This window comes from Ambystoma mexicanum, chromosome 13, assembly GCF_040938575.1.
Source record: "Ambystoma mexicanum isolate Mex_15411 chromosome 13, UKY_AmexF1_1, whole genome shotgun sequence".
Lineage (NCBI taxonomy): Eukaryota > Metazoa > Chordata > Amphibia > Caudata > Ambystomatidae > Ambystoma > Ambystoma mexicanum.
The window spans coordinates 654,715,739-654,739,333 of NC_090938.1; the positions used below are offsets into that span (position 1 = coordinate 654,715,739).

At 48.4% G+C, this 23,595-nt stretch overlaps 1 long non-coding RNA gene across 1 annotated transcript in view; it reads left to right on the forward strand.

Moving 5' to 3' along the window:
• LOC138521655 (uncharacterized) overlaps positions 1 to 22,795 on the forward strand; it is a 72,379-nt gene extending 49,584 nt beyond the window's left edge. Inside the window, exons 2-3 of the long non-coding RNA XR_011283091.1 lie at positions 22,050 to 22,183; positions 22,420 to 22,795. This is a non-coding gene — a long non-coding RNA (uncharacterized lncRNA). The remainder of the gene's footprint in view (positions 1 to 22,049; positions 22,184 to 22,419) is intronic.
• The last annotated feature ends 800 nt before the right edge of the window (positions 22,796 to 23,595 follow it).

The window sequence follows — 23,595 nt, forward strand, 5'->3', positions numbered from 1 at the left end:
GGATGTGTGCACCCAAAGGGACCCTTGCATATATCAATGTGTGCACCCACAGGGACCCGGGCATAAAGCGATGTGTGCACCCACAGGGACCCGGGCATATAGCAATGTGCGCACCCACAGAGACCCGGGCATATAGCGATGTGTGCGTATGCCACGCTCAGGCTGGGCCTGGAAGACAGTACTGTGTACACCAGACTCTGTCAGAGCCTGCCCCACAGGGACCCAGGCATATAGCGATGTGTGCACCCACAGGGACCCGGGCATATAGCGATGTGTACACACCAAGCTCAGGCTGGGCCTGGAAGACAGTACTGTGTACACCAGACTCTGTCAGAGCCTGGCCCACAGGGATCCAGACAGATAGTGATGTGTGCACCCACAGGGACCCAGGCATATAGCGATATGTGCACCCACAGGCACCCGGGCATATAGCGATGTGCGCACCCAAAGGGACCCTGGCATATAGCGATGTGTGCACCCACAGGGATCCGGGCATATAGCGATGTGTGCACCCACAGGGACCCTGCCATATAGCGATGTGTGTACCCACTGGGACCTGGGCATATAGCGATGTGCGCACACAACTCTCAGGCTGGGCCTGGAAGACAGTGCTGTGTACACAAGCCTCAGTCAGAGCCTAGCCCACAGGGACCCAGGCATATAGCGATGTGTGCACCCACAGGAACCTTGGCATAGAGCGATGTGTGCACCCACAGGGACCCGGGCATATAGCGATGTATGCACCCACAGGGACCCGGGCATATAGCGATATATGCGCACGCCACGCTCAGGCTGGGCCTGGAAGACAGTAATGTGTACACCAGGCTCTATCAGAGCCTGGCCCACAGGGACCGCGGCATATAGCGATGTGTGCACCCACAGGGACCCAGGCATATAGCGATGTGAGCACCCACAGGGACCCGGGCATATAGCGATATGTGCGCACGCCACGCTCAGGCTGGGCCTGGAAGACAGTACTGTGTACACCAGGCTCTATTAGAGCCTGGCCCACAGGGACCCGGGCATATAGCGATGTGTGCACCCACAGGGACCATGGCATATAGCGGATGTGTGCACCCACAGGGACCCTGGCATATATCGATGTGTGCACCCACAGAGACCTGGACATATAGCGATATGCGCACCCACAGGGACCCGGGCATATATCGATGTGCGCACCCACAGGGACCCGGGCATATAGTGATGTCTGCGCACGCCACGCTCAGGCTGGGCCTGGAAGACAATACTGTGTACACCAGGCTCTGTCAGAGCCTGGCCCCAGGGACCCGGGCATATAGCGATGTGTGCACCCAGAGGGACCCGGGCATATGGCGATGTGTGCACCCACAGGGACCCAGGCATATAGCGATGTGTGCACCCACAGGGACCCGGGCATAAAGCGATGTGTGCACCCACAGGGACCCGGGCATATAGCGATGTGTGCACCCAGAGGGACCCGGGCATATGGCGATGTGTGCACCCACAGGGACCCAGGCATATAGCGATGTGTGCACCCAGAGAGACCCGGGCATATAGCGATGTGTGCACCCACAGGGACCCGTGCATATAGCGATGTGTACACACCACGCTCAGGCTGGGCCTGGAAGACAGTACTGTGTACATCAGGCTCTGTCAGAGCCTGGCCCACAGGGACCCGGGCATATAGCGATGTGTGCACCCAGAGGGACCCGGGCATAAAGCGATGTGTGCACCCACAGGGACCCGGGCATATAGCGATGTGTGCACCCACAGGGACCCAGGCATATAGCGATGTGTGCACCCACAGGGACCCGGGCATATAGCGATGTGTGCACCCACAGGGACCCGGGCATATAGCGATGTGCGCACCCACAGGGACCCAGGCATATAGCAATGTTTGCGCACGACACTCTCAGGCTGGGACTGGAAGACAGTACTGTGTACACTAGGCTCTGTCAGAGCCTGGCCCACAGGGACCCGGGCATATAGCGATGTGTGCACGCACAGGGACCATGGCATATAGCGGATGTGTGCACCCACAAGGACCTGGGCATATAGCGATGTGTGCACCCACAGGGACCCGGGGATATAGCGATGTGTGTGCACGCCACGCTCAGGCTGGGCCTGGAAGACAGTACTGTGTACACCAGGATCTGTCAGAGCCTGGCCCACAGGGACCCGAGCATATAGCGATGTGTGCACCCACAGGGACCATGGCATATAGCAGATGTGTGCACCCACAGGGCCCCTGGCATATAGCGATGTGTGCACCCACAGGGACCCGGGCCTATAGAGATGTGTGTGCACGCCACGCTCAGGCTGGGCCTGGAAGACAGTACTGTGTACACCAGGCTCTGTCAGAGCCTGGCCCACAGGGACCCGGGCATACAGTGATGTGTGCACCCACAGGGACCCGGGCAAATAGTGATGTGTACACACCACGCTCAGGCTGGGCCTGGAAGACAGTACTGTGTACACCAGGCTCTGTCAGAGCCTGGCCCACAGGGACCCGGGCATACAGCGATGTGTGCACCCAGAGGGACCCGGGCATAAAGCGATGTGTGCACCCACAGGGACCCGGGCATATAGCGATGTGTGCACCCACAGGGACCTAGGCATATAGCGATGTGTGCACCCACAGGGACCTGGGCATATAGCGATGTGTGCACCCACAGGGACCCGGGCATATAGCGATGTGCGCACCCACAGGGACCCAGGCATATAGCAATGTTTGCGCACGCCACTCTCAGGCCGGGACTGGAAGACAGTACTGTGTACACTAGGCTCTGTCAGAGCCTGGCCCACAGGGACCCGGGCATATAGCGATGTGTGCACGCACAGGGACCATGGCATATAGCGGATGTGTGCACCCACAAGGACCTGGGCATATAGCGATGTGTGCACCCACAGGGACCCGGGCATATAGCGATGTGTGTGCACGCCACGCTCAGGCTGGGCCTGGAAGACAGTACTGTGTACACCAGGATCTGTCAGAGCCTGGCCCACAGGGACCCGAGCATATAGCGATGTGTGCACCCACAGGGACCATGGCATATAGCAGATGTGTGCACCCACAGGGACCCTGGCATATAGCGATGTGTGCACCCACAGGGACCCGGACCTATAGAGATGTGTGTGCACGCCACGCTCAGGCTGGGCCTGGAAGACAGTACTGTGTACACCAGGCTCTGTCAGAGCCTGGCCCACAGGGACCCGGGCATACAGTGATGTGTGCACCCACAGGGACCCGGGCATATAGCGATATGTGCACCCACAGGGACCCGGGCATATAGCGATGTGCGCACCCAAAGGGACCTTGGCATATAGCGATGTGTGCACCCACAGGGACCCTGGCATATAGCGAAGTGTGCACCCACAGGGACCCTGGCATATAGCGATGTGTGTACCCACTGGGACCTGGGCATATAGCAATGTGCGCACACCACTCTCAGGTTGGGCCTGGAAGACAGTGCTGTGTACACAAGCCTCAGTCAAAGCCTGGCCCACAGGGACCCAGGCATATAGCGATGTGTGCACCCACAGGGACCCGGGCATAGAGCGATGTGTGCACCCACAGGGACCCGGACATATAGCGATGTGTGCACCCACAGGGACCCGGGCATATAGCGATATATGCGCACGCCACGCTCAGGCTGGGCCTGGAAGACAGTACTGTGTACACCAGGCTCTATCAGAGCCTGGCCCACAGGGACCCGGGCATATAGCGATGTGTGCACCCACAGGGACCCGGGCATATAGCGATGTGTACACACCACGCTCAGGCTAGGCCTGGAAGACAGTACTGTGCACACCCTGGCCCACAGGGGCCCTGGCATATAGCGATGTGTGCACCCAGAGGGACCTGGGCATATAGCGATGTGCGCACCCACAGGGACCCGGCATATAGCGATGTGCGCACCCACAGGGACCCGGGCATATAGCGATGTTTGAGCACGCCACGCTCAGGCTGGGCCTGGAAGACAGTACTGTGTACTCCAGCCTCAGTCAGAGCCTGGCCCACAGGGACTCGAGTATATAGCGATGTGTGCACCCACAGGGACCATGGCATATAGCGGATGTTTGCACCCACAGGGACACTGGCATATAGCAATGTGTGCACCCACAGGGACCCGGGCATATAGCGATGTGTGAACCCACAGGGACCCGGGCATATAGCGATGTGTGCACCCACAGGGACCCTGGCATATAGTGATGCGTGCACCCAGAGGGACCGTGGCATATAGCGATGTGTGCACACCACGCTCAGGCTGGGCCTGGAAGACAGTGTGTAGAACAGGCTCAAGCAGGGCCCAGCCTGGATTGGTCACTGTGTCCCGCAAGCTCAGTAGGACATGCCACTGAATGCACCCGCCCAGGCGTAAACGGGTATGGAGCACTGTGTGGATGGAGCTGAACAGGGCCTGCCTCAGGGGGGCCCTGGCATAGAGTGCTGTGTGCAAAAGGCTCAAGCCGGGCATGGCACTGACCCCTGTATCCTGCGGGTGCCGCAGGGCGTGCCACTGAATGCACCCAGGCATACATGAGCACAGAGCACTGTGTGCATGAAGCTCAACAGGGCCTTCCTCAGGGGGACACTGGCATAGAGTGCTGTGTGCACCAGGCTCAAGCAGGGCCTGGCACTGATCTTTGTATCCTGCGGTTGCAGTGCCACTGAATCCACACAGGCATAAACGGGCACAGAGCACTGTGTGCATGGAGCTCAACAGGGCCTTCCTCAGGGGGACCCTGGCATAGAGTGCTGTGTGCACCAGGCTCAAGCAGGTCCTGACACTGATCTTTGTATCCTGCAGGCGCAGCAGAACGTGCCACTGAATGCACCCAGGCATAGACGGGCACAGAGCACTGTGTGCATTAGCTCAACAGGGCCTTCCTCAGGGGGACCCTGGCATAGAAAGCTGTGTGCACTAGGCTGAAGCAGGGCCTGGCACTGACCTCTGTATCCTGCGGGTGCAGCAGGACGTGCCAATGAATTCACCCAGGCATAAACGGGCACAGAGCACTGTGTGCATGGAGCTCAACGGGGCCTTCCTCAGGGGGACCCTGGCATAGAGTGCTGTATGCACTAGGCTGAAGCAGGGCCTGGCACTGACCTCTGTATCCTGCTGGTGCAGCAGGATGTGCCACTGAACGCAGCCAGGCATAAACGGGCACAGAGCACTGTGCATGAAGCTCAACAGTGCCTTCCTCAGGGGGACCCTGGCATAGAGTGCTTTGTGCACCAGGCTCAAGCAGGGCATGGCACTGATCTTTGTATCCTGCAGGCGCAGCAGGACGTGCCACTGAATTCACCCAGGCATAAACGGGCCCAGAGCACTGTGTGCATGGAGCTCCACAGGGCCTTCCTCAGGGGGACCCTGGCATAGAGTGCTGTGTGCACCAGGCTCAAGCAGGGCCTGGCACTGATAACTGTAACCTTCAGGTTCAGCAGGGCGTGCCACCGAACGCACCCAGGCATACACTGGCACGAAGCAGTGCGCCCACCATGCTTACTGTCTGACACAGAGTGCGGTGTGCACCAGGTGATGAGGAGGGCTTGGCGTGAAGCGTCGCGTGCACCAGCCCGGGCTTGGAGTGGCGTGTGCATCCGCTCAGAAGAGCCTGGTAATGAGGGCGGTATGTACCAGGCGCAACATCAGACTGGCAACAAGTATGGCGTGCATCAGGTGATGGCGAAGGCCTGGCACCGAGCACTCTGTGCAACATGTAATCGTTTACACTCAAGTGACTCACCATCAGTACAAATTAAGAGCAGGCCATTAGCTAGATCGCCGTCAGCAAAACTGGAGATTGGCAGCTGCACAAACTGTTGCTTATGTGAAGGCTGGCTCCGCCAGAGATTCTCTGACCTGCATTTATGCCTCCCCACAATGCAGTGCGAACAATGCGGCAAGCAGTGTCCTTGCTGGTAATAGGACAGAAGGCAGTGTAGATGCAATAATGTGATTGGACGGATGTTACCCCCGAGTTCAGATTGTGTAGGCCAAAGGGTTCTCCAATACGGCGCACGTGACGATGGTGGGTGATGTTCCTGAATGGACTTTAAGGAAACGTGATATTGCAGAATGCAGTGCAATGGCAGGTGATACCACTTAATGCCAGAGGTCGAAGTGGTTGGCAACTAAAGGGCACAACGTTCATCCATTATTGGGGGAAATCCGTGATCATTCCCTTACTTTTTGTCACCCGGAGCACTGTTCCTGGAAGCAGCAGAGGGGCACTTTTGTTTTTTGTTAAGCCTCTTACAAGGGATTCGAACCAGGGCCCTGTTGGGCATACTCGAGTGTCACAGCCTGCTGAGCTATCTTACAGGTGCTGGCTTCATAATATGCTCCTCAAAGAGGGGCTCCCAACTCAACCGTGCACCTGGAACAGCGGGGTTCAAACCAAGACATCGACAACAGTTTCCTGATATAATTAATCATCAACGTGAATTTTGGCCAATTTAGATATTTTTTTATTTTGTTCATAAGACCTTTTTTTAAATAATATTTCATCACAGAAGAAACAGACATGGAGTGAGCACCACTAAAGTTTTGTAAAGTGCTTATTCAGCACTTTTTGAGGCACAACACATGAACACAAGACACAAGCACACCTCACTCACGCATATATACACGCAACAACAATGCCAGTAAAAAATGTGGACACAGAAAAACTGCCTCGAAAAAACAAACCATGAACCAAGAAAATAACTTTTTACAAGCGCAATCAAAACTGCACATCTTTAAATTAATCATATCACAAGAAACACATTTCAAAATGTTGTTTTATCCACCCATTACATATTCCTAATGAAACGGATTGTTCAACATGCAGATATTTATTCAATACATTATCGTCAACTTACGTTTCGCCCTAATGCCCCATCCAGTTCTGGACAGGCCTTCTTCAGGGCGACTGAATCTATTTTGTCGTGTTGTGTTCCTGTTCCTAAGTCAGGGATGTTTTATAATTGTTCACATGCGTCCTCTGTTCTTTGTAAAGAGGGATGCAACCCTGGGGTAGTTAGTGGCTGTAGTTAACACCTCCACATAGTGGACGCTCATTTGGAGAAAATTTGTTTAGCTCTTTGAGCAGAGGTCTTCAAACTGTGTGGTGCGCCCCCCAAGGGGGGGTGCGTGCTAATTCCCGGGGGGAGGGGGGGTGAGAGGGCGCAAGTCCCAAGCCTGAAATCTTTTTGTTTTAAACTAGGGCTGTACTGAATAGCATATTTAGTATTCGGCCAAATGCCGAATAGTTTGTCAACTATTCGTCCGAAGCCGAATATGAAGCCGAATAGTTGCTTTATTTAATAAATCATGTTCCAAACTTCAAAAAACACACTTATTAAAAAAACAAATAAAGCACCATTTTAAATGCATTCTATACTTTTATTTCTCTTCATTGTAATTAATGTAGCATCTTTATTTAAAGTATAAAATCCAGAAATAAAGAAGATTTAACCAAAATGAAAGGACCAAATGTACTGGATCGTTGCATATTCAGTGCCAGTTAAAGTAGGAGGATTCACAAATGCAAAAGGACTGCCTTTGTGAATCATATGCATTCCATTCTCTATCCAGTTGCAAAGTCGATGTGTTCGAGTTTCGAAACTTCTTTGCAGCTCACATAGAAATTTATAAAATGGTTCATGCCGGCGCATGCAGGACACAAGTCAAGAGGAAATCTGAAATGCCTGAACTCCATCTCACAACTATTCACCCCACCCCAACAAATGCTGCCCACTTTTCACTTATCCTAGCCACTCTTTCTTGCGAATACACAAACATATGCAACTTATAACTCCTGATAAAATATCAGATAGTATTAAACTCAGGACTGAAGTCCTTATAAAAAGAAAAGGGCGGGACTATGACGTACACAATTGGAAGTGACATGACAGGAACTGAAAGTATCTATGCACATTTCTTTCAGTTTGTTTTTTCCAACTGAAAAACATGCACATTGCATATAAACATTAGCCAAAAGAAAAGATGTTCAGGTATTGCTGCAGGCTAAGTATAAAAGATGAGCACCTTTTTTGTCTAAGAATCTGTAACAAAACATGCCCTAAAGAGCAGATTGCAATACAAGATAATTTTCAGCTGTGTGATAGCAATGTGTCTGGTCTAATTCTCTTCAGTTCATGTTGCAGTGAATTCAAATGAGAATGTCAAAGTATTCGGCAAGAGCCGAATAGCAAGAAACTATTCGGCCGGAGCTGAATAGCTTTTTTTCAGCCAGAATTCGGCCAAAGACTTACTCGAAGCCGAAGTTCGGTACACCCCTATTTTAAACATTTTATTTATTTATTTTTAGATGGAGAAAATGGTAGGGGCCGCTCACAGTGTAGGACTGGAGCATAAAGCTGTCTCGGGCACCAATGAAACAGTGGCCCACAGTTGCAAATGGCAATTCATTCCTTTAGTGACAGACTGTTTGAATAGTACCCAAGGGAGTGTTTTTTTTGTTAAAATGTAAGCAAATTGTGATACTTAAGGAATATTTATTCAGCAACAATGGTCAAAACTACTAGCTGCATAGTGAAGTAGCTCATCAAACTTACCCACATTGGCCAAAAAAGTGTCCCATTTAGACCAAAAAAACTAGCAGTTTGCATTTTTGGTTCGGCAATTCCCTATTGCCGTATAGACCAGTCTGAGCCTGGCGGCTCATCCATAATGGGCGAGGGGGCATCGACCCAGTGGCCCCCTCACCCATTACGGAGGAGCTGAGGAGCCAGCCCAGTGAAACACTGAGCACTCCCGCAACTGGTTTTTTCAGCTAAGGGAGTGCTCCTGGGCTGGCTGATCTGTCAAAGGGAAACGCTGTTTCCTGTTGACAGTTCAGGTCCCCTGCCGCACATGCTCACTGAGCCGTGCAAGGCTAGGGGCATTTTGCTTCATAAACCTTGCATAGCTCATTGGAAATGCTGCTGGGGAACTGCATGTCTGTATGTGCGAGGTGGAGCTTCTGCGCCTCCTCGCACATGCGGACAGAATAGCCTGGAATGGGGAGTTCCAGCACCCACACGGAGACTCCTACACGCATGTGCAGGAACCAGGAAGCTCTTGCTTCCCGATTCCTGTTCATGATGCAGGAGCTATAACGCTGGGGAGGAAACTTCAGGACCGGGGCAGAAGGTAAGTTTATGTTCATTTATTTTGTATTTTCAATGTGTATGGTTGCATGTATGCTTGTGTTATGAGTGAACGTATGATGATGGGTGCTTGTGTGAATTATAAAGTGCTTGCTGTGGGAATGCTGTGTTGGCCCGTGGAGCTGATTTTGGTGAGTGGGGGGGGGGGGACTTGTACAACAAAGGCATTTTAAAAATGCCTTTGTTGCACAATCCCCCTACCCACCTGCCAAAATCAGCTCTCCTTCTGAGACGCCGTAAAGCCCAGGGGACAGGGATGGTATCTTTTTACTGGACATCTATGATAGATGTCCAGTAAAAAATATCATTCCTGCCTTTGTACCTCCCAGCGCCAACTGCAACCTGTTTGGCTTTTTACCCAATTTTGTTTTTAAGTATGCTCTAAAATGCAACATTTTAACTCATTATTTAAAACAAATGTGTGTGGGGTAACCCCCCTGAACCCCTCTTGATTGGTTTGGGCTGCATCGCTATGCTCGGTCGCTATGGCATGTATGAGTGAAATATTTATGCCTCTACACTTAAAAAATTCACAAGCTGCCACTGGGCCTGGAACTGTGCTGGTAGCAGGGTGGGGAGCCCAGGGACTGTGGTGGGAGCAGGATGGACGAGAGACATGGGATAGTGGTGGGAGCAGGGTTTGGAGAGCGCAGGGTCTGGGGTGGGGTGGGGTGGGGTGAGCACAGGGACTGGGCTCGGAGTGGGATGAGGGAGTCCAGAGACTGTGATTGGATCAGGCGGGGATCCCAGGGACTATACTGGGAGTAGGGTGCGGTGACGGTGCGCGATAGTTCATAGCCATTTGAACTTACTGTCCATCTTGCTTAGGGGGGCAGGTCTAAAAGGTTTGAAGACCACTGTCTTAGAGAATGTTTTAGGACAGCCATTCAAAAGCATAAGCACAGACCTGCCTCTCTTGTTCAAACCGTGTGAGATCATTTAAGAGACACGTTTTTTCGCCAGGCGCGAACATAGCATGGATGACAAGAAATAGAGGCACTCTGAATCGAGACGGAATCCGTGCTAAGCCCAGCATTCAAAGGCGCACGACTCGCTGTAGCGCAGTTTCTTCCTGACCGCAGAAGACCTTTACACAACTTTAGTGATGCTCACTACACGTCTATTTCCTCTATAATGAAATATTATAAAAATGTCTTGTGTACAAAATACAAAAAAGGTAGCAGGCGCCCCTCTCTAGAAAGAACATGGCATGATAACCTGTTCTGTGGTGTTTTGCCACTTTGAGAGTCCGCGTCCATCGCTTTTTGCTCTTTGGAGATGTGTAAAATTGGAGGAGGCATTTAAAATTGAATCCACCTGGTTTTGCCGGATGTATTGTAAGAGGCGGTGTTGGTTTAACTCTAGCATGAAAATACATGCTTGTGTTAAACCATGTGTTGCTTTGGTGACCCTACTCTGCTTCAAAACAACCGAGAATCCCACAGATGTGTACAGAATGTGCCAAGACAGGAGCAACTTATCTACGCCTGTCTTCACACCTTCTCTAACTATCCGTGGAATTGGCAGAATGAGTCCCCAGATGCTCTGGACTACAATCCTTATGAGCCCCCGGCCCTCCCCACTTTGACTATGCTGGCTAAGGCTGTTGGGAGTTGTAGTCCAAAACAGTGGCAGCCCAAGGATTACATACCCCTGGTCTGACAGACAGTGAGGTCTGGAGGCAGAATGTCCTCCGGGTAAGTTAGGGCGCTTAGTTATTTTCTCAGGGGGGCTTTAGCAGCACTGTTCATTTCCCCCCAAGAAATGGCACTCGTGTAACAATACTAATATTGGGGTCATAGGTTGTGCTTTAACAGCACAATTCGTTTTACCTTGTACACCACTTTTTACCGCTACCATCTATTTTGCCTCATAGGCTACACCTATGTACCACTGTTAGTTTTGGCTCGTAGGTTTTTTATCTGAAAGTTTCTCAAAAGCAGATCAAAGGAACCACTGGGTCACCGAAAGTCTACACTATGTGGTGTGTAATTCACTCTTTGCCTCTCCTGACTTCAAATGTCTTTGGTCACTTGCCCATCAGGGAACTGGTGGAACCCGCAATGCACCTCACTTTGCTTGTAGTGACTATGTGGTCACTTGTGAGGGAGCAGACTACAATTCCCACAATGCAATTAACTTTGCTTGAAATGTTGCTGTTGTCTCTAATTTGCTGTATTTGCACATTCTCGGTAGTCAATTGTGTGGCAGCAGACTACGTTTCCTGCAATAAAACCTGTTTTACTTGTATTATCTCTGTAGTCACTTTTCTGGGGAAAGACTAGTCGATTTGTGGTCTCTTGAGAGGCAGCAGACTACGTTTTCCACAATGCAATTCACTATACTTTAAATGTCTCGGTACGCTTTTGAGGCACCACACTACGATTCCCACGTTGCAATTTCGTTTACTTGACATGTCTCTTTGTTGGGGTACTTTAACTCACCAATTACCAGTTCCCTGTTTAGGGCCTTGAGTCCTGTTACAGCAAAGCGTTCTGATTTCTAAATGTACATCAAATAATTACAACTCTCATAGGAACTCTACCGTCTTCTTGGATGGGTCTCCAGCAGCTCCCCCTTCTCGACCATTGGTTAGATTAGAAGTCTGCACCCAAAACAGGTCCTTTTGTGCAATTCTCCAACTGTGTCCATCCTCAGGAAAGTCAGAGTTCCATCTCAGCACAGTGTGGGCCAGCTCTCCACCAGCCTCATGCAGCTCTTGCTTCTGTCTCACCCCTAAACAGAGTCTTGTCACCCCCAAAGAACAACTCTCTGTGTCGTTCCTCCCTTCAGGTACACCTTGGAGCACCGGGTCAATGTTCTTTGCCTGTGGCAAATGTGAGTCCGTTTTCCCTTTGCCTGTGGCAAATGTGGGTCTGTTTTCCCTTTTGACCCATGTGTGATGGTGTCACGTGAGTGCGACGGCAACGTTCGCCGTCACGCGTGTTCTATAAAATAAAGCGGGCGTGTCCAGGCTCGGCCGTGCGTGCCGGGAGCCAGAGCAGTGAAGTCCTGCGCCCCGTGTCTCCTTTCAGGTACGGTGGGCAAGGCCTGGCCACGTGGGCCACAGGGACCCCAGGGGCTAATACAAATATCAGATTGGTGACAAGGACGCTACTGGGAAGGGAGTTATTTTGCATCAGATGGTTTCCGGCACTTACCAGGAGCATTAACCCTCGCAGGGAAGTTTCCACCGCCATTTTGGGAATCCTATGGTCGCGGCTCCAGTTGTGGAGTGCTTGTGCGCTATAAGGATATTTTCTGGAGCTCACCAGGGCTAATACTTCCTAAGAAGGCCATAGGGGCCATAAAGGGGGCCAATGGGGCCCTCCCTTTAAAAATAAATGTTTTTTTCAAAAAGAAAGATGTTTCTTCTCCTCAAACTTCGAGAGAGAAAGGATCTTCTCCTATGAGGACACCATTTGTCATCCTGAGGTGGGAACCTGGGACAAGACCACCTTACCTGAGAGGTGCACCGAGAGATTTACACTGCGGCCCTCGTGGGGGTGCCTGTGCGGTTGTGACGCCAGAGTGGTCCATCGGAAGATGCAGGTTGCGGCCTTCACGAGAGTGAAAGGTGCCTGTGCAATCTGTCAGCATGAACAATGCCGATAACGCTGTCCAAGGTGCTGTAGGGGCCCCTCAAGGGAGAAGAATGCCCCGTCTGCAAGGCACATTGGCCCCGATGCTTCAGTTCGACACATCGGGCCCCCCCCCTCGAAGCTGGGGCCGAAGTGGCTACTGTGGGTCGAAAAAATAGACATGTACTTTAAAGTAACTGGTGAGATGGACGATGAAGCCAAAGTGGCGACACTCATTTACGCAGCCGGTCCGAAGTGCATCGCATTTTCAAATCCCTTGCTCTTACCGATAACTCGTACCAGGCTGCCAAACACTGCATCAAGGAACATTTTATGCCGCTTGCGAATCAAGATTTCGAAAGATTCGTCATGTGCAGCGAAAAGCAGAGGGAAGATGAATCCTTCGATCAATTTTGTGAAAGGTCCCGTCACTTAGCGAGCACGTGCCACTGGGAGAATGAAGAGGGCATGGTCCGCAACCAGCTGCTGCAGTGGTACAGTTCAGGAAAACTACACAGACAAGTCCTCCGTGAGCCAGGACTGATGCTGGCTCACATTCTTGAGATAGGGAGGTCCTATGAACTTGCAGACAGCTGCGCCACCAAAATGGACGCCGCAGTTAAGTCTCTGAAAGGGGAAGACGCCTGTGCGATTGGGTGACCATCGAATGTCGGCCCATCAAGACCCAGGTGGCCCCCGAGGAGAGTCTACGCGCCACAGCCATGCCGCAAATGTGGCTACGATCTCCTACATGTAGGTAACTGTCCGGCGAAGGGGAGAGTGTGTGGGTGCTGTGGGGCAGCACTGCATTTTGCGAGAATGTGCCGGGCTGCCTCTCCAGGCGCCATTCCCAGAGGGCCAAGCAGAACAACCAATGATATGCCCCAGCGACAAATACAAGTGGCCGTGGTTGAACAGGAGATGCAGGGACTGGAAACAACTGAAGAAGAGGAAGAGGAGGAAAAGGTCTTCTTTATCTCGAGCATTGACTCCTTCAAAAAGAAAAGAAAACAACCTATGTGCACAATGGCTGTATGTGGAACATTGACTCTGGTACTTGTGGATACAGGCGCATCTGTTTGTGTGCTAGCGACCCGCCACGGTGAGGCACTCATAGGGCCTCCAGCGTTAATGAAGGCACGTGCCAAAATATTTTCGTTTGGAGGGACCCAACCACTGCCTCTCAGGGGCGCGTTTGTAGCTCAGGTGGCCCAGGCAGACAAAGTGATCCGAGCTAAATTCATTGTGACAGACATTAGCACACACTCTTTCTTAACCTGTGCTGCGTCGGAAGCGCTGGGAATTGTACATTTATTACTGACAGTGTACGCAGAGGACATCAACAAGATCTTGAAGAGGTTCGACGAAGTATTCAGAGGAGTCAGAAAGGTCAAGGGCAAGCCCATTAAATTACACATTGATGAAACAGTGCACCTGACAGTGGTAAAACATCGGCGCATGCCCTTCCATCTGAGAGAACAGGTGGAGAAGGAACTACAAAAATTGGCTGACCTGAAAATAATTGAGAGAATAGAAGGCCCCACCCCGTGGGTGTCCCCCATCATGGTAGCAGCCAAACCGAAGCAACCAGGATCTGTCTGCATCTGTGTGGATATGAGGCTGCCAAATCTCGGCATCAAACGCAAGAGACATATCACGCCTACACTGGATGACGTGGTGGGGGAGCTACAAGGGGCGAAGGTGTTCTACAAACTCGATCTGCGGTCCGGGTACCACCAGCTAGAACTACACCGATTCGCCATCTCGTGCATTCTATAAAATAAAGTGGGCGTGCCCAGGCTCGGCAGTGTTCGCCTGGAGCCCGATGAGTGAAGTCCTGTGTCTCGTGTCTCCTTTCAGGTATGGTGGGCAAGGCCTGGCCACGGGGGCCCAGGGGGCTAATACAAATATCACACCATGTAGACTGCAGTCTAAAAAAAATAAGTAATTTTAATCTAAGAAACACACAAATGGTAGACACCTTTCACCACAAACTAGAAACAACCATGAACTAAAAAAGCAGAGACAATATATAGCACAAACACATGTGCAGTAGAAACAATCAAGACAACAAATGGATACACATGAGTTGCACAGATGTGTCAAAATATTTCTGGCTGAAGACATTGAGACCTAACATGGAATCTGAGAACCAAATCAAGAAACCTCTAATTAAATGAAAAAACAAATATGAAACAGTGAAACTGTGGACGCATACATAGTGGGTTTCATGTGATGTTACCGAAATGCATTTCAACGAATGAAATGTTACCGGTAAAAAATATATATCGATTTTTAATTGGGGCAGTTCTTTCGCCAAACCCCCATTTCCCCATGCTTGTAACCCCGCCCTGAACCACTCCCCACACATTTTAACTCTTTACCCCGGCACCCCATATATTTAAATTTTGATATTTTTTTGGTAACATTTCATTCAGTATTGGCATTTCGGTAACATCACTGGATACCATGTATCCTTTCACGACTCTCCAGATTTCATTTTTTACATTTCCTTTGTAGAGGCGGTCCCAAGTACGGCCCACACTCCAACCGTCCATTTTGAAGTACCAGGAACGTTCATGCTGTATCTGAGCAAATAAACCAGCAGAGAGCAGCAACAGGGCTTTGTCCAGTACCTATCAGAAGAACATCACCTATTGAAGTACTGACGCCAAGGAAAACATGGACAGTAAGGTACCCATTGAAAAAACCATATCAACAAATGAAACTAAATGAAGATCGTCTGAGTACAGTCCTTGAAGAAGCCAAAAAGGTCTTAATGGAAGACGAATGGTGATGTCACAAGAACCCGGACTGACTCACATAGAGAAGATATGACGACCTGAGAATGACGTAAAGAGAGAAAACACCACGGACAAGGGACATCGTGAACCTAAAGTGAAAGGACGATGTCAAATGTAAGAAGTTTGCCATGAGCATGATGAAGATATACAACCAGTTTACACATGTACATTTGTTGGAACCGCAAGAAAGCTAAGAAAATCGTGTGGCTTGCTATGCTTAGTAGTAAGATAGATTGCGGCAAGCGCCACCTATACATATCTACCTCAAAAAAAGCACATTATATAAGTATACTTCCACTATGCGCAAACAGCAGAATCAACCAAAGGTTACTGGAGGCCACACGAGGAGAGCTTCATATTTAACAAATCAAGAATAAAAGACAGAAACGAAACTCAGCAGAGACAAATCGTGCCAAGAAAGCCAAGGTGGATCAGCTAAAACAGACAAACAGTAGCAACAATTAATGAAGCAAGGAACAGAATATCCTATTAAGAAAGGTCAAGATAAGAAACCGAAGGCAGGTGGTGGGCAAAATGTAAATCAAATACACAAATTACATGTAGAAGAAGGCGATTTCACGGTGTCTGATTCACGTGGCCAGCCAAGCGAGATGAAGTGAGACTTTCACACCTACGCCTGGTGGAGTGCCATGCAAAGATATCAGAACTTTTCCAGAGAGTGATGCAGTCGCGGGGCCAACCACAGTGAGATCATTGACACATAACCACTAAAGTGATGATTGATTGTAACAATTATTGGAGGAAGGCCGGGGGAGCTGGTGGGCGCCCTGCACCTGGCCGACGATTCTGCATGCTGCTAGGCAAAGTGGAAAGGTATGAGTGGGGTTGGTGCCAACCCAATCATAATGGACCAAGTAGTCTAGGGTCCTATAGTTAGTAGAACCAATGGGAAGTTGTACTTTTAGTCACGTCTACAGTAGCCATTTTGAAGGAAGGGCTTAGATGCCCCACCTGATAGTGTTTACCCAATCCTCTTATTCCGTTACCATATACAGATATAGTATCTATATTAAAGTTACCTTCCTAGAACCAATAGAATTGCATGCCAACTTTTAAGCGTTAAACGTCAGTGATGGCGAGTTTTTAGTATAAATGTTGTGTTTCTTATGAAGTTCGTTGGAGTTGTGAAACGAGAAGGAAGATCACGCATCCGCTGATATTCATGAAACTCCCCGTTTTTTGTACTTGTCATTAAACGGACTCCCTTTGCCAAACTGTTGAGTTGTCATTATTGATTTGAGTATTGATCTGCATCCCCATCCATCTCACGGGTGCTGCTATTCCGTCTTCATCTTAAAGTGATATTGGACAAACCCCAGCTCTATTGGCCGGTTGGGGGTCCTGGTGCACACCTTCTGTCCTGAAGAATGTGGGGCCCACCACACAACACCCAGGCCCATTTAGATGAAACTCCTATATATGGGTCAACAGTTTCATTCTTTCAGGTTATGCTCACATACTTCACTTGTTGTTTTTCCATTTAATAGTTATATGTGATTTTACCAACCACAATTACAGAGTGGTACATTTAATCGCAGGCAAAACACTGGAAAACACTGATTTCTTTTAAATTGGTGGGGGGGCCTAAGCCCCCTGATTTTCCACCCTTATAACGCCACCCCAACCCCATCCAGACCCATTTTAACCCGTCACCCTACTTCCCTTTATATATTGATTTAATGTTTTCTGTGTTATTCAGTGTTATTGTCCGCTCTGTTATGTACCACTCTGTAATGTTTGCGATAAAATGACTGGATACATTTCTTGATTTGCTTCTCAGATTCTTTGTTCAGTCTCATGTGTTCAGCCAGCAAGATTTTGACACATCTGTGCAAATCACGTATATCCATTTGTTGTCTTGATTCTTTCATATTGTCTCTTTTTTTTATCACATTCATGGTTGCTTCTGGTCTGTTGTGAAATGTGTCGACCATTTGTGTGTTCCTTATATTAAAATCACATACTTTTTTAGATTCCAGCCTAATTTAATGTTGTAACTGGATTTCGATGTTTTTGTGTCGAGTTTAGGGACTTTCCTTGTGTGCTTTATGTAGTTGTCTGCCCCTAGCGCACTTACTCAGGTCAGACCTTACCCTTCCCTTGCTTTCTCTATGGATCCAGACAGGGATGGGTTACAGAAGTCTTTTAGGTTTTTTCCCTCTCCATGTGGGGTCTGCCACTGCTTTCTGACTCCCTTGCTCCTTTGTTGCGTGTGAGTAGTTTCTGCTCGCAGGTGGAGCCCCTCGGCCCTCAACTACAGGCTAGATCCCTATTCCAGTCCTCACTGAGTTCCTGCGTACATGCTTTTTGTTAGCTGTTCTTCTTTGTCACTTCCCTGCTTGTGGCCACACTGTCTGCTGGGCCAGGTTTCCTTTCGCCATTGCACCCGTGACATGTTACTAGGATATGATATGATAGGTTATTTATAACGCGCTTAATACCCAGAGGTTTCTAAGCGCGGACCCGGGGATCGAACCTGTGGTGCTCCCTGCTGTCTTGCTTCCACTTCCTATCATTCCCTCAGGCTATATAACCAGTTCTTCCTGACCCATATTGTACTAGGCTGGGGGTTTCACCACAGCTGTGTTTTTTTGTTGCCAAGTTGCACCTTGATATCGCCCTGAAATCCGGGAACCAGGAAGGCCGGATGTGGTAAGGCCGCTGGTGTGATGATACCCAAACATGTGCGTGGGTTGCTTTGGGGCTCAAGGGTACTAAAGAGTAAGAGGGCAGGTGGTAATGTGCTTCCTATTTGTTCCTAGTGTCCAGCAAGTAACAGGATCCTGGCCCTACAGTGGATATGATCCTATCTTCCTGGCCGCTTGGCACTGACGCTAGCAATGATAATCGAGAATGCTGAAAACTTGGCAGGAAGCTGTGGGTGGACTGATGCCTGATGTCTCATTCCTTACACTACCATAATGAACCCTTATTACTTATACAAATACGGCTTGGTTGAATATAATCATTTCTCACTATTATACAAACATTTTTGCAGAAAACATTTAACGGCACTATTTCGGCAATCAAAACAGAATACATCTCTATTTAATTTGGGAACATTCATCAACCAAAGATTGTTAATGATGTCACAGATGGCCTCCAGAACACACCAACTCTCGAAGAAAGTTCAAGGGTTTTTATTATTTCTGTACTCAAGGGGGTCTCTAAGGACCATACCGCTCTACCTCGTTTAGGGAAGGGAATTCCCTCCCTAACCCTGGTGTCCTTCAATCCATGGGTGGTCACTAGATTGGTAGCCCCTGCTATCTAAAATCTGTTTTATCTAAAGGCAGGATGCCTTCTCTAGCAAGGCATCCCTCAGGGAACAATCTAGGTGGTCCCTGCTCTTAAGCTCCCAAGAAGATGTGGATTGACGGTTTGAACCTTTAAGACACTCAGGCCAGCCTGGAGAGTACCAAAACTCTAAATACATTGAGTTTCTGTGGATAAGCGAGACAAGGAAGGATACCTCTAAGGAGGTGGAGTTGAAAGTGGGCCTTCTTGGCAAGGTCCAAGATGTGAGGGAGGAAAGAGAGTATGTCTCCAAGGTTTTTGGCTTCAGATGAAAAAGAAGTGGGAGAGCCCATAGCAGGTGGCCAGAGTGAAGGAGGGAAAGAGGGAGGAGGAGTTCCAATAGGAAGGATCTCAGTCTTGCTGGTATTGAGGCAGAGATCATTGGAGGAACACCGGGACTGGATCGCAGATAGGCAGTCAAGAATAGTAGAGGAAGTGAGGAGAGGGTCAGAGGGAAGTTTGACGAAATGTTGGGTATCGTCTGCATAACACTGGAAGTGGGGGGAGAAAGTGGAGATAAGGTGAGCTTGCAGGGCAAGATGTAGAAAAGCCACAGTGAGAGGTTCGAGCCCTGTGGGACGCCACAGGTGGAGATAGAGGTGGGAGAGGAGAAAGAGCCCAGGATAACCTGGGAGGGGCGGTCAGTGAGGAAAGAGGTTAGCCAGTCCAGTGCCTAGTCCAAGATACCAATGGTGTCACAGAGTCGCTTTATGAGGATGGAGTGGTTAACTGTATCGAATGCAGAGGATGGATCGAGTAGAATGAGAACAGCGGGGAGTTAGAGTCAAGAGATGCAAGAAATTCTTTACAGTGTTCAGAAGAGCAGTTTCTGTGCCTCTGGATGCTCGGAATCCAGATTATTGGTCCTGAAGGCAACCAATGAGCTCAGTGTGCTGTGTCAGCTGGGGGAAGACCAACTTCTCCAGAAGTTTCCCAAGAAAGGGAGTGATAGAGAGGGGGCAATAGTTAGCTGGACTTGAGGGGTCAGCGAATGGCTTTTTCAGTAGGGGGCGCTCAACAGAATGCTTGAGAGAAGGGGTAAATAACCCAGTAGCAAAAAAGTGTTTGCAGAAGTCCGCAAGTGCAGCGGCAAGGGAGACGATGTTGTCCTTAATCGTTCTTCATTTTACTTTCCTCCCTCCTCTTTCGGCCACTTTCTCTCTCTCTCTCTCTCTCTCTGTTTCCCTCTCTCTTTCTAGTAACTACCTGTATCCTCCACTCCTATTCCCTTCTACTCACCCTGTCTCCTGTCCCCTTCCTCTACTCTCCCCTCTTCACCATACTACTACTTCCTGTTCCCCACTATCACTGCTCACATCTCCAACTACTCCCTGCTCCACACTACAACTACTGTGGCACGCCTCTACACACTACACACTACTACTACTCACTCCGCCTAAACCTTCTATCACAGTCACCCTCCCTTCATTTCCCCAGTCCTCATTCACTCCTTACTCTTTCTTTATCAGTTTCACTCTCACACCTTTCACACACTAGTACCACTCTCTCCCACCAACCAATATCGCACTGTGAACACGCCTTCAGAAATTCTTCTCCATGCTTCTCTGCTCCATCCTTCCTCTCTTGGCCTCTTGGTCCTCCTGCTCCTCCCTTGACCCCACTGAATAACCCCCACCTTCCCATTTCGATCCACCCTTTTATCCTCCCCTGCCCTCTATATTGTCACTCTTCCTCTGCTGGCTCCCCAGGTCAACCACTGCTTGTCTTTTTCCCTGGTGTGGTGTTACAATGAAGCACACATTCAAAAGGGATCTTAATCACTGCCCCTTGTCGATCCGCAAAACCACGGGTCTTCAGTAATGCTGGGCCACAACAGTGAGCCTTCAAGTTCATGTCAGCATCTGCTGGAGGCTTAAGGATGCCGGTTTGGTGAGGGGCCGCTTCGCAGCCGCCTGGAGGTGAGCATAATTTCTTTGTTTATGTGAGTCCCGCCGGGCACTCGACATCCTGACTTGTGCTGGTTTTCAGCTGGCTTGGTCGCTGTCTCCTTGTGGCTGGATTTTGCTGGATCCATCCATGGCCGGTCTAGCTGTGTTGTTTCAATAGGAGTGGGTTGCACAGCGACTTGCCTTTTTCGGGCTGCCGTGTGGTTTTCTCTGACTTATATTCACTTGGCTCAGTCTCTCTTTGGGGACTCGCTGGCTGTCCCATTATGACTACTGATGCTGTAGGTCCTACAAGACTAAGAGAAATACACAGGGCATAATGATGCTGTGCAGGCATGGGGGGATAGACAATGACACTTGGGTCACACAACCTGGCACAAGGGGAAGGGATAAGGAATGGGGCCCTTCCAACTACCACACCCCGCCTCTGGGGTAGGACCGTATCTGGCATGAACCCTGGTAGGCCTCCCACCCCAGGTCTTGACAGGTCCCTACCCCTACCTGGCAGGGACAGATCTCTGGACCTGTTACATTGATTTCTGTTATCATATTTTCAGTTATACAGAGCTTTGGTAATGACCAATAATTGTTTATTACAAACATTCTATATTTAAACCATTGTTTTACATATAGAAAAATAGAGGGACAAGAAAATATAAATATACATAGTTAATTTGCAAACCATCAACATGTTTATTAAATATGCAACATAACAAGCTTTCTAATATAATCTTGCGATCCTTGTTAATATAGCTACCTAGCGTAATGTTATTCAGAAGATAATCAATTCCAAAATCTCAGCAGTCTGAGAAAACCTGTTCATACATCTGATTTTGGAATTAATTAATCCTTGCCTACTGGTCCTTCATACATCTGGTCTTGGAATACATTCATCCAGATTGATTATGAGGATTCATATAGGTTGCCTGGTTTCAAGTTGCTCACGCCAGAAATCTTGAGGTCATGTCGACATAGCCCTAACAATGTTCAAAAGGTAGGTTTCAACTCTCTATTAGACAATGATCAGCATTCCTCAGGTCCATAAATCAGTTTGCACCATGTTCTGTTCATATCAACATATTCTCAATAAATGAGGGTAGTTGGTATGGATTATTGTTACCTTTTCCAATGTTGTGAACATGACAATAATAGTAATAATGTTATGGTTCGGTATTTTTCGGTAAATGCAAAAACAGAGAATACATTGTTTTATAATCAATCAAGTTGCTGTTTAGTGAGTTAGTCACTGCTGATTAAAATAGAAACTGAAATAAGGAGGTTTGTCCCTTACCTAATACAGGTTCCCATTAGATGTCGGGCCGGGTGAACAAATAAAGGGTGATCCACGAACATCCGGTGACAAGAAAATCAGAACTCTTAATCTGTCACAGCTATTTTGGAGCCGGATTTCTTGATCTCACGTCCATCCAGGATGTAAGTTAAGGCTTGTTGATATATATTGACTGTTGTTCCCTAATGGGGACACCAGTATCATTTGTGTTGTCTTCCATTTCCCTTTGTTGATTTGATCTGAAGGATGTAAATATTGTGTAAATTCTATGAAAAACATGTGCGAATATTGGTACAAGTACAATGTGTTTTAGATAATATGCACTGTTTTGGAACAATCAACCGTTGTCGCTTACAATTTTTTGTATGTTTGTTTTTAGATTGCGCTAAGCCTGTCGGGGTATATGAAAGAGGTTTCCTATCTGATTTAAAGAAATTGTCTATCCTGAAGAAGGCAGTTGAAAAAACTATGGTTGTAGAGACACTAGAGATAGTGCCTCATTCTCCAGAAGGGCCGAAACATGTCGACACTTGACAAAAGACTTACCAACTTTTTGAAGTCTTGTATCTAAATACTGTTTCATTGATAAAAGTCAGTTTTCATTAATTCAACTAACCCCTATAGTTGACTCTGTTTTTAGGATGTAGATTAAGTCGATCATGCAGCATTGATTTGTGACATATATCTGTATGTTCTGCTTTCTCTCTTTTTTAACTTTTCTAAATTTGTCTTAATAATAAATTGATATGGACTCATTTATGACTGATGATTTTTAGTGTTCACTCTTGAGGGTGTGTAAGCGATATGGTTCCATGTTTTGTCTCAATAGCATGCAGCATTTGTTGATAACTGTTGCAAAAAAATGAATTTTTGAAAATTGTGAATGTGGTACCAATCTGGAAGGCATTAATCACAAAATAAGTAGATAACATATACCACCAAGCCCAGCCTGTTTGGACTATGAGTGGGGTAGTCAATAGTCTCATTTTTGTATAACGCTCTCAGCTTTGTTCTCCCGTTCCGAGACTTTGACCCCCCGTAAACAATAATTGAGGGAGATTACCTGTTTAGAGGTAACCCAATAATTGTTTATTACAAACATTCTATATTTAAACCATTGTTTTACATATAGAAAAGTAGAGGGACAAGTAAATATAAATATACATAGTTAATTTGCAAACCATCAACATGTTTATTAAATATGCAACATAACAAGCTTTCTAATATAGCCTTGAGATCCTTGTTAATATAGCTACCTAGCGTAATGTTATTCAGAAGATAATCAATTCCAAAATCTCAGCAGTCTGAGAAAACCTGTTCATACATCTGATTTTGGAATTAAGTAATCCTTGCCTACTGGTCCTTCATACATCTGGTATTGGAATACATTCATCCAGACTGATTATGAGGATTTGTATAGGTTGCCTGGTTTTAAGTTGCTCACGCCAGACATCTTGAGGTCATGCTCGACATAGCCCTAACAATGTTCAACGGGTATGTTTCAACTCTCTATTAGCCAATGATCAGCATTCCTCAGGTCCATAAATCAGTTTGC